The sequence below is a fragment of the Oncorhynchus mykiss genome, chromosome 21 (genome assembly GCF_057628025.1).
Source record: "Oncorhynchus mykiss isolate SJ-2025 chromosome 21, ASM5762802v1, whole genome shotgun sequence".
NCBI classification, from domain to species: domain Eukaryota; kingdom Metazoa; phylum Chordata; class Actinopteri; order Salmoniformes; family Salmonidae; genus Oncorhynchus; species Oncorhynchus mykiss.
Genome location: NC_143042.1, coordinates 54,391,617 through 54,408,522, shown reverse-complemented (window position 1 = coordinate 54,408,522; position 16,906 = coordinate 54,391,617). Strand labels below are relative to the sequence as shown.

The following is a 16,906-nucleotide window of genomic DNA, read 5'->3' as shown; positions in this document are numbered from 1 at the left end:
CAAGCGAGAAAAAGTTTGAAATATCCAATAAATGTCGTTCCACTTCATGATTGTGTCCCACTTGTTGTTGATTCTTCACAAAAAAATACAGTTTTATATCTTTATGTTTGAAGCCTGAAATGTGGCAAAAGGTCGCAAAGTTCAAGGGGGCCGAATTCTTTCGCAAGACACTGTATATAGCTTTTTATATTGCCTTTTCTCTCTCACCCTACCCTCACCTTTGTCATCAAACAACAAACCATTCAACCTCAGTTTCTCTCTCACCTTCGCACTTCTCTCTCACTCGCTCTCTTTCTCATTTCTCCACCGGTCAACCCCTTCACCTACAAGTGGACTTTGACCAGATAAGCTTTAATGAGCCATAACCAGAACACTTAACATCTAGCAGCACGGAATGTGTCAGAGAAGCCACAATCACAGAGGCAGCTCACCACAACAACGAGGAAATGATGGAACAGTTTAGACTACAGGGTTGTGCTCAATTCAGAATTGAATCTTTATTTAACTAGGGCAAGTCAGTTAAGAACACGTTCTTATTTTCAATGACAGCCTAGGAACAGTGGGTTAGCTGCCTTATTCAGGGGCAGAACGACATGTTTACCTTGTCAGCTCAGGGATTTGATCTTGCAACCTTTACGGTTAACTAGTCCAACACTCTAACCACGAGGCTACTTGCCGCCCATTGAGAATGTCTCCTAAATTCAAATTAAACTCTTGAATTTGAATTAAATTTGAATTGAAGTAGTAAACAGGATACAGATTTGCAATTTGAATTAAAGGAAAAATAATTGAATTATGTGAAATTCTATGAAATTCAAATTACTCTTCAATTCTATATTATCAAATCAAATGTATTTATATAGCCCTTCGTACATCAGCTGATATCTCAAAGTGCTGTACAGAAACACAGCCTAAAACCCCAAACAGCAAGCAATGCAGGTGATGAAGCACGTAGGCTAGGAAAAACTCCCTAGAAAGGCCAGAACCTAGGAAGAAACCTAGAGAGGAACCAGGCAATGAGGGGTGGCCAGTCCTCTTCTGGCTGTGCCGGGTGGAGATTATAACAGAACATGGCCAAGATGTTCAAATGTTCATAAATGACCAGCATGGTCCAATAATAATAATCACAGGCAGAACAGTTGAAACTGGAGCAGCAGCACGGCCAGGTGGACTGGGGACAGCAATAATGTTTCCTACAGGTTTCCTCATGGTTCTATTTAAACTCATGTTTAAAAATGTTTTCACTCGTGAAAAAAAACACAAGAAAAGTTTAGTAACGTTCAGAGAACATTCTAAGAATGTTATTTAAGAACATATGCTTGTTCCCAGCATCAACAAACTCTATCTATCCTGTTTTTATCTATAGTCTGTTTGAACAGACTAAAAAATGAACAGCTTTGTATTAGGTTCGACTCTCACTGACGCCATGCAACAATAAAAAATAAATGTGTTTGCATGATTTTTGAAGCAAAATAATTTTCACGCGTCCTATCTGTGTTGTTCAAAACACTCAGATAGTGGTGTTATTAAAAGTCTTATGAAAATAGTCTTATGAAAATAATTTCTGGTCTTAATAAAACCTTTCAGGAAAACTTTCAGGGAACCACAGTAAAACATTTTCAGAACCTGTCTGCAACATAAAAGTTAGCGTTCCCTAAAACAGACACGTTTTTCACTTCTGACCAAAAAAAAAAGATCTGTTTTACTGGTCAGGGAACTTATGGCTTTGTTCCTAGAACCAATGGGAGAACCCAGAACCAGTCTCTCTTTCTTTCTCTATCTCTCTCGGAGGACCTGAGCCCTAGGACCATGCCTCAGGACTACCTGGCATGATGACTCCTTGCTGTCCCCGGTCCACCTGGCCGTGCTGCTGCTCCAGTTTCAACTGTTCTGCCTGTGATTATTATTATTTGACCTCCAAGGAACCAAATGTGCTAGCTGGGTATATTTCACTAATCACTTGTTCAATATGGGGGAAATACTACATTCCCAGAATGCATTAGTTTAACCCTCAAGTTTACCCTGGAGGGCCTTCAAAAAGAAGCCAAACAAATGACATTTTTGGTGGATATATAATTGGCACTAAGCACTAAAGTTAAAAGAGTATATGAATATTGTTTCCAGAGAAAAGTTATATATTATTTGTTATCTGGAGGTGTGACCTGTCAGATTCAATGAAACTCTCATGTTCTATGACTGAGTGGAAATAATTTGAATTGCACTGAATTAAAATCCACTTTCTGTCACTCAAACTCAAATTCTACATCATGTGGGGTGTGGCCAATTCAATTCCAATTTCAACTTACGAGTTGAATGAGAGTCAATTTAAAAATTCTGAGTTGAGGCCAACCCCTGATAGAATAACGTTCTACCACAGACACAAACACACAAGCCACTTTGCCAACATGTACTTGAATAGTGTTACATCTGCTTGTTTTACTACTGATAGTAGAAAGTGCAGTTTAGTTGGTCTTCCCTGGAAGAAAAGCATTTGGATATTTTTGATTATCTCCATTAAGTACCAGTATCTTGTCTTTAAAGTGCAACAATTTTACAGTTCTTATGCCACAGATAGTATGTGATGCTTCTCTACCATGATTGGTCCCTTTCAGGCCATTACAGATTTACTATTTTTTTAAAAATATATATTTCACCTTTATTTACAACTGCGAAGCAGTTCGACACATACAACAACACAGAGTTACACATGGAATAAACAAACATACAGTCAATAATACAGTAGACAAAGTATATACACACTGTGTGCAAATGAGGTAGGATAAGGGAGGTAAGGCAATAAATGGGCCATGGTGGCGAAGTAATTATAATATAGCAATGAAACACTGGAATGGTAGATGTGCAGAAGATTAATGTGCAAGTAGAGATACTGGGGTGCAAAGGAGCAAGATAAATAAATACAGTATGGGGATGAGGTATTTGGATGGGCTATTTACAGATGGGCTACGTACAGGTGCAGTAATCTGTGAGCTGCTTTGACAGCTGGTTCTTAAAGCTAGTGCGGGAGATACGAGTCTCAAGCTTCAGTGATTTTTGCAGTTTGTTCCAGTCATCGGCAGCAGAGAACTGGAAGGAAAGGTGACCAAAGGAAGACTTGGTTTTGGTGGTGGAGGACAAGTTGGTTAGGATGATATCTATGAGGGTGCCCGTGTTTACGGATTTGGGGTTGTACCTGATGGGTTCATTGATAATTTGTTTGAGATTGAGGGCATCAAGCTTAGATTGTAGGATGGCCAGGGTGTTAAGCATGTCCCTGTTTAGGTCACCTAGCAGCACGAGCTCTGAAGATAGATGGGGGGCAATCAATTCACATATGGTGTCCAGGGCACAGCTGCGGGCAGAGGGTGGTCTATAGCAAGCGGCAACGGTGAGAGACTTGTTTCTGGAAAGGTGCATTTTTAAAAGTAGAAGCTCGATCTGTTTGGATACAGACCTGGATAGTAAGACAGAACTCTGCAGGCTATCCAGTAGATTGCAACACCGCCCCCCATTGGCAGTACTGGTGTTTGAAGCATAGAGAGAATGCTCATGCGTTCTAATTTCAAAGCCAAACCCACCACTTCTGTGCGTGGACAAAGAACTCTATTTTCATGTCATCTGACCAAAGCACATGTTCCAATCCATGTGCCCGATGACGTTTATCAAATTACACGCATTTTATGGGGCAAGTCCCTGCAGCAATGTTCCAACATCTAGTGGAAAGCCTTCCCAGAAGACTGTAGGATGTTATAGCAGCCAAGGTCGGACCAACTCAATATTAATGGCCATGGTTTTGGAATGAGCTGTTTGACGAGCAGGTGTCCATGGAAGCACAGAATCATCTAGAATGTCATTGTATGCTGTAGCATTAAGATGCTTTCCCTGAAACTAAGGGGCCTATCCCAAACAATGAACAACAGCCCCAGACCCTTATTCGTCCTCCACCAAACTTTACAGTTGGCACTATGCATTGGGGCAGGCGTTCTCCTGGCATCCGCCAATCCCAGATTGGTCCGTCGGACTGCCAGAGGGTAAAGCGTGATTCATCACTCCAGAGAACGCGTTTTCACTGCTCCAGAATCCCACAGCGAGCTTTGCACCCCAATGCTTGGCATTGCGCATGATGGTCTTAGGCTTGTGTTCGGCTGCTCGGCCATGGAAACCCATTTCATGAAGCTCCCGAAGAAACAGTTATTGTGCTGACGTTGCTTCCAGAGGCAGTTTGGAACTCAGTAGTGAGTGTGATGATTTTGATGACAGGTGATTTTTACGCACCATGCGCTTCAGCACTCGGCGGTCCCATTCTGTGATCTTGTGTGGCCTACCACTTCGCGGCTGAGCTGTTGTTGCTCCTAGATGTTTCCACTTCAAGATAACAGCAGTTGACCGGGGCAGCTCTAGCAGGGCAGAAATTTGAACTGACTTGTTGGAAAGGTGGCATCCTATGACGGTGCCACGTTGAAAGTTACTGAGCTCTTCATTCTACTGCCAATGTTTGTCTATGGAGATTGTATGGCTGTGTGCCCGATTTTATACACCTGTCAGCTACGGTGTGGCTGAAATAGCCGAATCCACTAATTTGAAGGGGTGTCCACATACTTTTGTATACTGTATATAGTGTACTTGTAGTCATGGTAATAAAACAACAAATGACACAAAGCTCTAAACTTAAATTTTATCCTATTCATTATTATATATATTTTTTTTATCTCATCGCTTCTCAATTCAGCCATTTTACTGTTTTAAGCCATTCCCACTTATTCCTGTGTTTCACCCAGGAAGCGCTTCATGACAGCATCTGTGGAGGGAAAGCAACAACTAGAAGATAAAGAGTGCATAGAACAGTCAGGGGTTGGATTTGGGCTCAAAGTAAAAAACTTTAAAAAAAAAGGAAAAATCCTCAATGTGAAAAGCTTATCAGATTCAGTTTAATAATAAATCCTAATAATGCCCTAATTGATTGATTGGTGCCCTAATTAATTGATTGGTGCCATATTTGATTGATTGAAGCCCTCATTGATTGATTGATGGCCTAATTGATTGATGCCCTAATTGATTGATTGACTAATGCCCTAATTGCAATGATTGATTTGTAAATTCAATTAAGGGATAGTTAACTTTTTTTTTTACACCTTACCCTGAAAGTAGTCCATGGGCCAGGATAAACTGTAATCCATGATTCAGAGTTGTTTACGTAGCGTTGTGGGGATTTGGCCATAAACATTGAACTTTTACTTAATGCCAAAATAACATGCAAAACAGGTAAGCCCCACCGCCCACCCAAAAATAATACATATATATATATATATATTCTATATTCAATATATATTCTTTTTATGCCAACATTTGGGGCTCAAAACAGGGTCGCCACTGCCCTTAATAATGGTACACCACTGGTCGCGTGACCGATCTAACAATGGAAGGCAGGCAAGATCAGCTGGGACCATCCAGCCAATGAGTGGGCACATACGCGTATGAACAACAGGGCTGCGTTCAGTACATTAAAAAATAAAAAAACATAAGAAAATGTTCAATTGAACGGATACGGTGCTGTACTGAATGACCAGTTGTAAAACCGGGAGGGATTGGGCTGTGTGTTTTCTAAGTGCACCGATGCCTTTTACAACACTTTGATATTGATGATCTGTTGCAACAGACAGTTTGTTAATGTTTCTACCGTTGTGGCTAGATGAAGTAGACCTAAAGCGCCATCTAGTGGTTGCGTCAGGGATAACAGCCTCACACGGAAAAGTAATACACGGCCATATCTTGTCTTTTATTTTGTAACTTATTTAACCCTTTATTTAACTAGGCAAGTCAGTTAAGAATATATTCTTATTTTGCAACGACGGCATACCCCGGCTAAACCTCCCTCAAATCCGGACAACGATTGGCCAATTGTGGGCCGCTTTATTCTGACTCCCGATCACAGCTGATTGTGATACAGCCCGAGATCGAACCAGGGTCTGTAATGACACTTCTATCACTGCTGCGCCACTCGGGAGAACATCAAAGAACATTTGTTAATTTTACTGATAAGAAACTATTCATAAGAAACGAGATTCAATCCAAGTCCTCGTTCTCTGTCCCATTGTCGCATAGAGATCATTATTATCTCTCTCACTATGGAATCTGTGATAGCATCTGCAGAGCCATTGAGATGTACAATGTTACAATAAGCTGGCTACTATACCGGCAGACTTCCAGCAATTGTGCTAAGCTAACAACATTCAGAGCCAAAAATGGTATTTACGATTTTATCTGACTCTGGGTGTGTAGAAAAACGACCGAAATCTCAAAGTCTAGCATGTATCCCTTTAAACATGAACCCACCATAACAGGATTAAAGCACGGGACTGTTGAGCTAACATCAGGTGGCTAATTAAAAAACTATAGGGCTGATTGGGTTATTTAATATGTGTCACATATCAGTTTGCAACAATGTTAAAATAATGTATATATTTATCATTGAGTTAATAAAGCCGCATACAAACATGGTCTCTTTTTTGTTTTCTTGAGTAAAGCAGCTCCGTTATGCAGTTCTTTCAGCTCAGTGCTTTCTGTGGTGGTGGGGCAAGCCATCAGAAAATACAGAGCATTGCGCTGTGACTGGCTCAGTGTTCTGTCACTCATGAGGCCAAGTCTAAGGCTAGATCTCGAAAATTCTAGTCCTTTAAGTGCTGCCATAGAGTTACATTAAAAGTGCCAATCCAAGAAAGCTGAAGGTCATTGGTCACAGATAAAATGACGTAAAATCACCTTATATGTACAGCACCTTTGAATGGACTGATCATGTCAACATCATACTTTCAAAATCTTAGCTAGCAGTCATCATCATGAATCAAGTCGACAATCTACTGGCATGTCCTTTTTAATCCTTGCCATATGAAGAGAAATTATAGATGAATCGTATCGGTGCCATTGGACATAAACATTACACAACAAGTTGGAAATCGCAAATTCAACGATGAGTGTTTTGGAAGGAATCTGGGATTAAGGGTCTGTTTTCCAAGCTTAAAATGATAAACATTCAACATTGGCCATGCTATCAATGAAGCATGATTTGTGTCGTGTTCAAAACAACTATTAACTCAGAATTGTGAAAACTTGACTTCGTTGAGTTCAAGACAACTGGGAATTCCGGAAAAAAACGAGTTCCGACTGGAAAATTCATTTTGAATGGTCATCCAACTCGGAATTGGAAGTCGCGAGCCATGACCTGAAGATCAATGACATCATCACGATTCGACCTTGTGTTTTTCAGAGTTCCCAGTTTATTTTTTTTAGTTTACCTTTATATAACTAGGCAAGTCAGTTAAGAACAAATTCTTATTTTCAATGACGGCCTGCTTATATGCCCCCTTTATTTATTATATGGTTCTGACTTGGTGTACATGGAGAACACTGTAAGAAGGGCCCATGTTCTGAATTCTTTCTCTGTACATTTCAAAAGTGCTGAACAAATAGTTATATTGATTACGTCCGTCCTAGCTCGCTGATTACGGATTGTCTGTTATCCGCTTGCCGTCCCCTTATGACATAGTTTGAACTTCTCAATTGTCAGTAGAAACCACATTTGTTTAAACAAATCAGCCATATCAGCTTTGTTATTTTAAAAAGCAGTAATTGAGGCTGAATTAACTGTTTTGCTGCCAGACAAGGCTTCGGTGATAGCCAGGTGTAGCAGTGGTAAGGTGTTGGGACTGAATGTATTGTTTAGTGTTGTGTTATGTATGGGCTTTGCTGGTATGCATCCCATATTTTTTGTTGTTGTTGCCCCACCAAGATTTACATGCTAAACTCGCCACTGCACGCAACTCATTGGCAAAAGAGACCATGGTCTCAGCATGACTCCCTGCTTAAATAAATGTTAGAATATATACACTGTATATATGTAATAGTCTTTGGGGAGGCACAGACTAGAACACGGAAGTAGGATTAGAAACAAGTGTTTGGATTTTGAAAATGTTTACAGAGTAAAGATAGCCTGACCGAACTGAATAAGCTACCCAGTTCTCATTCGACCAAAAAATTCTAAACTACAGTAGTGTTGTGTGCTTTTAAATGAGTGCTTAACCTCTGCTATTGTGGAGATTTTCGGGGGAAGTTGAGAAAACGGTAGTGGAGTACCAGGAGAATATTCGGCTACGGAAACTGTTGCGGATCACACCAGAGATAAAACTATGTAGAAAAGGTTTGTTTGTAGATACTAGCTAACAATAGTTTGCCCCAGTATGTCGACGATTAGTATAATGTCTCCTCTCTATCGCCCAGGAAGCTCCGATTCAGAAACTATCTTCATGTACAACTGAAGAACAAATGTGGACACTATAACGTTTGCAGAGCTGTTTAATGTGAGTTTGAATCGGCTTTAAAGGCTCTGCATTGGTCGTGCAGCATTTACGGCGATACGGCCTCTGCAGAAGTCAGGGCATTCATACTTCTTGTGCTTCGCAGACCTGTTGTCAAGGCAGTGAGTTTGTGTTTATACAGGATCTCCCGCCCCCACCTACCGTCAACCAATCATGCCCATGCATGAGCTATACAGAGTGCTCCACATTGTTACACAATTTGAGAGGGCACGGCGATGCGTGTTGGGGAATAATCAGAATTAGTTGGGTAACATAGCTAAGATGTTTTATATTCATTATTATTGTGAGTTACTTCTCATCAGAGTGTTTATTTTTGTATAATACTGTTCGTCCCCCTTGTGCTTGACAAACAAATGATCTTTCCCTGAGAGCTGAAATATTTACTTGTTGACCTTCGATAGGAATGTTGGTAGAGCAGCAGAGAGTACTTGAAATTGCAGCAATCTTAAGGTCACTGGTTCACACGAGGTTAACTTTTTCTGCAGTTGTGCCAAAATGTTTATGTTTTCCCAAAAGCAATTCATTCCCTGACCGGGAATCGATTCCGTGGTGCAGCAGTCAGAGCATCAAATCCTAACCAATAGACCACCGGGAGAGATCAAAAGCCAGCTTGCAGTGAGGGGGCTAAAGAGCATTCTTCACCCTCGGCTCACTTTTTCTCTATTCCCAAAGGCAACTACTTGCAATCTCAGGGGATGTAGTTTAATGGAAGAGAGCCTTTGTTCCAGGTAGGAAGACCGCGTTCAATTCCCACATCTCCACGAAACCACCAAACTCTGCAGATTAACTTATTAAAGGGAACATATGCTTCTGCTGAACTTCTGACCATCTAGGTTATGGCGTTAGGAAGCATGTGTCAACCTTCGATAGCTCAGTTGGTAGAGCGGAGGACTGTAGATGAAATTGTGGGAATCCTTAGGTCGCTGGTTCAAATCCTGCTCGAAGGATTGCATATTTTCTTGTGGCTTACGCCAACTTTTTGACATGTGCTTGACAAACAAGTGATCATTCCTTGAGAGCTGAAATCTTCACTTGTTGACCTTCAATAGGAATGTTGGTAGAGCAGCAGAGAGTACTTGAAATTGCAGCAATCTTAAGGTCACTGGTTCACACGAGGTTAACTTTTTCTGCAGTTGTGCCAAAATGTTTATGTTTGCCCAAAAGCAATTCATTCCCTGACCGGGAATCGATTCCGTGGTGCAGCAGTCAGAGCATCAAATCCTAACCAATAGACCACCGGGAGAGATCAAAAGCCAGCTTGCAGTGAGGGGGCTAAAGAGCATTCTTCACCCTCGGCTCACTTTTTCTCTATTCCCAAAGGCAACTACTTGCAATATCAGGGGATGTAGTTTAATGGAAGAGAGCCTTTGTTTCATGTAGGAAGACCGCGTTCAATTCCCACATCTCCACGAAACCACCAAACTCTGCAGATTAACTTATTAAAGGGAACATATGCTTCTGCTGAACTTCTGACCATCTAGGTTATGGCGTTAGGAAGTATGTGTCAACCTTCGATAGCTCAGTTGGTAGAGCGGAGGACTGTAGCTGAAATTGTGGGAATACTTAGGTTGCTGGTTCAAATCCTGCTCGAAGGATTGCATATTTTCTTGTGTCTTACGCCAACTTTTTGACAGCAGTGCACTTTGACATGTGCTTGACAAACAAGTGATCATTCCTTGAGAGCTGAAATCTTCACTTGTTGACCTTCAATAGGAATGTTGGTAGAGCAGCAGAGAGTACTTGAAATTGCAGCAATCTTAAGGTCACTGGTTCACACGAGGTTAACTTTTTCTGCAGTTGTGCCAAAATGTTTATGTTTGCCCAAAAGCAATTCATTCCCTGACCGGGAATCGATTCCGTGGTGCAGCAGTCAGAGCATCAAATCCTAACCAATAGACCACCGGGAGAGATCAAAAGCCAGCTTGCAGTGAGGGGGCTAAAGAGCATTCTTCACCCTCGGCTCACTTTTTCTCTATTCCCAAAGGCAACTACTTGCAATCTCAGGGGATGTAGTTTAATGCAAGAGAGCCTTTGTTTCATGTAGGAAGACCGCGTTCAATTCCCACATCTCCACGAAACCACCAAACTCTGCAGATTAACTTATTAAAGGGAACATATGCTTCTGCTGAACTTCTGACCATCTAGGTTATGGCGTTAGGAAGTATGTGTCAACCTTCGATAGCTCAGTTGGTAGAGCGGAGGACTGTAGCTGAAATTGTGGGAATACTTAGGTTGCTGGTTCAAATCCTGCTCGAAGGATTGCATATTTTCTTGTGTCTTACGCCAACTTTTTGACAGCAGTGCACTTTGACATGTGCTTGACAAACAAGTGATCATTCCTTGAGAGCTGAAATCTTCACTTGTTGACCTTCAATAGGAATGTTGGTAGAGCAGCAGAGAGTACTTGAAATTGCAGCAATCTTAAGGTCACTGGTTCACACGAGGTTAACTTTTTCTGCAGTTGTGCCAAAATGTTTATGTTTACCCAAAAGCAATTCATTCCCTGACCGGGAATCGATTCCGTGGTGCAGCAGTCAGAGCATCAAATCCTAACCAATAGACCACCGGGAGAGATCAAAAGCCAGCTTGCAGTGAGGGGGCTAAAGAGCATTCTTCACCCTCGGCTCACTTTTTCTCTATTCTCAAAGGCAACTACTTGCAATCTCAGGGGATGTAGTTTAATGGAAGAGAGCCTTTGTTTCAGGTAGGAAGACCGGGTTCAATTCCCACATCTCCACAAAACCACCAAACTCTGCAGAATAACTTATTAAAGGGAACATATGCTTCTGCTGAACTTCTGACCATCTAGGTTATGGCGTTAAAAAGCATGTGTCAACCTTCGATAGCTCAGTTGGTAGAGCGGAGGACTGTAGCTGAAATTGTGGGAATCCTTAGGTCGCTGGTTCAAATCCTGCTCGAAGGATTGCATATTTTCTTGTGTCTTACGCCAACTTTTTGACAGCAGTGCACTTTGACATGTGCTTGACAAACAAGTGATCATTCCTTGAGAGCTGAAATCTTCACTTGTTGACCTTCAATAGGAATGTTGGTAGAGCAGCAGAGAGTACTTGAAATTGCAGCAATCTTAAGGTCACTGGTTCACACGAGGTTAACTTTTTCTGCAGTTGTGCCAAAATGTTTATGTTTGCCCAAAAGCAATTCATTCCCTGACCGGGAATCGATTCCGTGGTGCAGCAGTCAGAGCATCAAATCCTAACCAATAGACCACCGGGAGAGATCAAAAGCCAGCTTGCAGTGAGCGGTCTAAAGAGCATTCTTCACCCTCGGCTCACTTTTTCTCTATTCCCAAAGGCAACTACTTGCAATCTCAGGGGATGTAGTTTAATGGAAGAGAGCCTTTGTTTCAGGTAGGAAGACCGCGTTCAATTCCCACATCTCCACGAAACCACCAAACTCTGCAGATTAACTTATTAAAGGGAACATATGCTTCTGCTGAACTTCTGACCATCTAGGTTATGGCGTTAGGAAGCATGTGTCAACCTTCGATAGCGCAGTTGGTAGAGTGGAGGACTGTAGCTGAAATTGTGGGAATCCTTAGGTCGCTGGTTCAAATCCTGCTCGAAGGATTGCATATTTTCTTGTGGCTTACGCCAACTTTTTGACAGCAGTGCACTTTGACATGTGCTTGACAAACAAGTGATCATTCCTTGAGAGCTGAAATCTTCACTTGTTGACCTTCAATAGGAATGTTGGTAGAGCAGCAGAGAGTACTTGAAATTGCAGCAATCTTAAGGTCACTGGTTCACACGAGGTTAACTTTTTCTGCAGTTGTGCCAAAATGTTTATGTTTGCCCAAAAGCAATTCATTCCCTGACCGGGAATCGATTCCGTGGTGCAGCAGTCAGAGCATCAAATCCTAACCAATAGACCACCGGGAGAGATCAAAAGCCAGCTTGCAGTGAGGGGTCTAAAGAGCATTCTTCACCCTCGGCTCACTTTTTCTCTATTCCCAAAGGCAACTACTTGCAATCTCAGGGGATGTAGTTTAATGGAAGAGAGCCTTTGTTTCAGGTAGGAAGACCGCGTTCAATTCCCACATCTCCACGAAACCACCAAACTCTGCAGATTAACTTATTAAAGGGAACATATGCTTCTGCTGAACTTATGACCATCTAGGTTATGGCGTTAGGAAGCATGTGTCAACCTTCGATAGCTCAGTTGGTAGAGTGGAGGACTGTAGCTGAAATTGTGGGAATCCTTAGGTCGCTGGTTCAAATCCTGCTCGAAGGATTGCATATTTTCTTGTGGCTTACGCCAACTTTTTGACAGCAGTGCACTTTGACATGTGCTTGACAAACAAGTGATCATTCCTTGAGAGCTGAAATCTTCACTTGTTGACCTTCAATAGGAATGTTGGTAGAGCAGCAGAGAGTTCTTGAAATTGCAGCAATCTTAAGGTCACTGGTTCACACGAGGTTAACTTTTTCTGCAGTTGTGCCAAAATGTTTATGTTTGCCTTATGTTTGCCCAAAAGCAATTCATTCCCTGACCGGGAATCGATTCCGTGGTGCAGCAGTCAGAGCATCAAATCCTAACCAATAGACCACCGGGAGAGATCAAAAGCCAGCTTGCAGTGAGGGGGCTAAAGAGCATTCTTCACCCTCGGCTCACTTTTTCTCTATTCCCAAAGGCAACTACTTGCAATCTCAGGGGATGTAGTTTAATGGAAGAGAGCCTTTGTTCCAGGTAGGAAGACCGCGTTCAATTCCCACATCTCCACGAAACCACCAAACTCTGCAGATTAACTTATTAAAGGGAACATATGCTTCTGCTGAACTTCTGACCATCTAGGTTATGGCGTTAGGAAGCATGTGTCAACCTTCGATAGCTCAGTTGGTAGAGCGGAGGACTGTAGATGAAATTGTGGGAATCCTTAGGTCGCTGGTTCAAATCCTGCTCGAAGGATTGCATATTTTCTTGTGGCTTACGCCAACTTTTTGACATGTGCTTGACAAACAAGTGATCATTCCTTGAGAGCTGAAATCTTCACTTGTTGACCTTCAATAGGAATGTTGGTAGAGCAGCAGAGAGTACTTGAAATTGCAGCAATCTTAAGGTCACTGGTTCACACGAGGTTAACTTTTTCTGCAGTTGTGCCAAAATGTTTATGTTTGCCCAAAAGCAATTCATTCCCTGACCGGGAATCGATTCCGTGGTGCAGCAGTCAGAGCATCAAATCCTAACCAATAGACCACCGGGAGAGATCAAAAGCCAGCTTGCAGTGAGGGGGCTAAAGAGCATTCTTCACCCTCGGCTCACTTTTTCTCTATTCCCAAAGGCAACTACTTGCAATCTCAGGGGATGTAGTTTAATGCAAGAGAGCCTTTGTTTCATGTAGGAAGACCGCGTTCAATTCCCACATCTCCACGAAACCACCAAACTCTGCAGATTAACTTATTAAAGGGAACATATGCTTCTGCTGAACTTCTGACCATCTAGGTTATGGCGTTAGGAAGTATGTGTCAACCTTCGATAGCTCAGTTGGTAGAGCGGAGGACTGTAGCTGAAATTGTGGGAATACTTAGGTTGCTGGTTCAAATCCTGCTCGAAGGATTGCATATTTTCTTGTGTCTTACGCCAACTTTTTGACAGCAGTGCACTTTGACATGTGCTTGACAAACAAGTGATCATTCCTTGAGAGCTGAAATCTTCACTTGTTGACCTTCAATAGGAATGTTGGTAGAGCAGCAGAGAGTACTTGAAATTGCAGCAATCTTAAGGTCACTGGTTCACACGAGGTTAACTTTTTCTGCAGTTGTGCCAAAATGTTTATGTTTACCCAAAAGCAATTCATTCCCTGACCGGGAATCGATTCCGTGGTGCAGCAGTCAGAGCATCAAATCCTAACCAATAGACCACCGGGAGAGATCAAAAGCCAGCTTGCAGTGAGGGGGCTAAAGAGCATTCTTCACCCTCGGCTCACTTTTTCTCTATTCTCAAAGGCAACTACTTGCAATCTCAGGGGATGTAGTTTAATGGAAGAGAGCCTTTGTTTCAGGTAGGAAGACCGGGTTCAATTCCCACATCTCCACAAAACCACCAAACTCTGCAGAATAACTTATTAAAGGGAACATATGCTTCTGCTGAACTTCTGACCATCTAGGTTATGGCGTTAAAAAGCATGTGTCAACCTTCGATAGCTCAGTTGGTAGAGCGGAGGACTGTAGCTGAAATTGTGGGAATCCTTAGGTCGCTGGTTCAAATCCTGCTCGAAGGATTGCATATTTTCTTGTGTCTTACGCCAACTTTTTGACAGCAGTGCACTTTGACATGTGCTTGACAAACAAGTGATCATTCCTTGAGAGCTGAAATCTTCACTTGTTGACCTTCAATAGGAATGTTGGTAGAGCAGCAGAGAGTACTTGAAATTGCAGCAATCTTAAGGTCACTGGTTCACACGAGGTTAACTTTTTCTGCAGTTGTGCCAAAATGTTTATGTTTGCCCAAAAGCAATTCATTCCCTGACCGGGAATCGATTCCGTGGTGCAGCAGTCAGAGCATCAAATCCTAACCAATAGACCACCGGGAGAGATCAAAAGCCAGCTTGCAGTGAGCGGTCTAAAGAGCATTCTTCACCCTCGGCTCACTTTTTCTCTATTCCCAAAGGCAACTACTTGCAATCTCAGGGGATGTAGTTTAATGGAAGAGAGCCTTTGTTTGAGGTAGGAAGACCGCGTTCAATTCCCACATCTCCACGAAACCACCAAACTCTGCAGATTAACTTATTAAAGGGAACATATGCTTCTGCTGAACTTCTGACCATCTAGGTTATGGCGTTAGGAAGCATGTGTCAACCTTCGATAGCTCAGTTGGTAGAGCGGAGGACTATAGCTGAAATTGTGGGAATCCTTAGGTCGCTGGTTCAAATCCTCCTCGAAGGATTGCATATTTTCTTGTGTCTTACGCCAACTTTTTGACAGCAGTGCACTTTGACATGTGCTTGACAAACAAGTGATCATTCCTTGAGAGCTGAAATCTTCACTTGTTGACCTTCAATAGGAATGTTGGTAGAGCAGCAGAGAGTTCTTGAAATTGCAGCAATCTTAAGGTCACTGGTTCACACGAGGTTAACTTTTTCTGCAGTTGTGCCAAAATGTTTATGTTTGCCCAAAAGCAATTCATTCCCTGACCGGGAATCGATTCCGTGGTGCAGCAGTCAGAGCATCAAATCCTAACCAATAGACCACCGGGAGAGATCAAAAGCCAGCTTGCAGTGAGGGGGCTAAAGAGCATTCTTCACCCTCGGCTCACTTTTTCTCTATTCCCAAAGGCAACTACTTGCAATCTCAGGGGATGTAGTTTAATGGAAGAGAGCCTTTGTTTCATGTAGGAAGACCGCGTTCAATTCCCACATCTCCACGAAACCACCAAACTCTGCAGATTAACTTATTAAAGGGAACATATGCTTCTGCTGAACTTCTGACCATCTAGGTTATGGCGTTAGGAAGCATGTGTCAACCTTCGATAGCGCAGTTGGTAGAGTGGAGGACTGTAGCTGAAATTGTGGGAATCCTTAGGTCGCTGGTTCAAATCCTGCTCGAAGGATTGCATATTTTCTTGTGGCTTACGCCAACTTTTTGACAGCAGTGCACTTTGACATGTGCTTGACAAACAAGTGATCATTCCTTGAGAGCTGAAATCTTCACTTGTTGACCTTCAATAGGAATGTTGGTAGAGCAGCAGAGAGTACTTGAAATTGCAGCAATCTTAAGGTCACTGGTTCACACGAGGTTAACTTTTTCTGCAGTTGTGCCAAAATGTTTATGTTTGCCCAAAAGCAATTCATTCCCTGACCGGGAATCGATTCCGTGGTGCAGCAGTCAGAGCATCAAATCCTAACCAATAGACCACCGGGAGAGATCAAAAGCCAGCTTGCAGTGAGGGGTCTAAAGAGCATTCTTCACCCTCGGCTCACTTTTTCTCTATTCCCAAAGGCAACTACTTGCAATCTCAGGGGATGTAGTTTAATGGAAGAGAGCCTTTGTTTCAGGTAGGAAGACCGCGTTCAATTCCCACATCTCCACGAAACCACCAAACTCTGCAGATTAACTTATTAAAGGGAACATATGCTTCTGCTGAACTTCTGACCATCTAGGTTATGGCGTTAGGAAGCATGTGTCAACCTTCGATAGCTCAGTTGGTAGAGTGGAGGACTGTAGCTGAAATTGTGGGAATCCTTAGGTCGCTGGTTCAAATCCTGCTCGAAGGATTGCATATTTTCAGGGGATGTAGGTTAATGGAAGAGAGCCTTTGTTTCAGGTAGGAAGACCGGGTTCAATTCCCACATCTCCACAAAACCACCAAACTCTGCAGAATAAGTTATTAAAGGGAACATATGCTTCTGCTGAACTTCTGACCATCTAGGTTATGGCGTTAATAAGCATGTGTCAACCTTTGATAGCTCAGTTGGTAGAGCGGAGAACTGTAGCTGAAATTGTGGGAATCCTTAGGTCGCTGGTTCAAATCCTGCTCGAAGGATTGCATATTTTCTTGTGGCTTACGCCAACTTTTTGACA

At 42.4% G+C, this 16,906-nt stretch overlaps 1 non-coding gene across 1 annotated transcript; it reads left to right on the top strand.

Moving 5' to 3' along the window:
* The first annotated feature begins 15,184 nt into the window (after nucleotides 1–15,184).
* Nucleotides 15,185–15,271, top strand: trnay-aua (transfer RNA tyrosine (anticodon AUA)). The gene is given in 2 exon segments: nucleotides 15,185–15,221; nucleotides 15,236–15,271. It is a non-coding gene; the product is annotated as a tRNA-Tyr (tRNA).
* The last annotated feature ends 1,635 nt before the right edge of the window (nucleotides 15,272–16,906 follow it).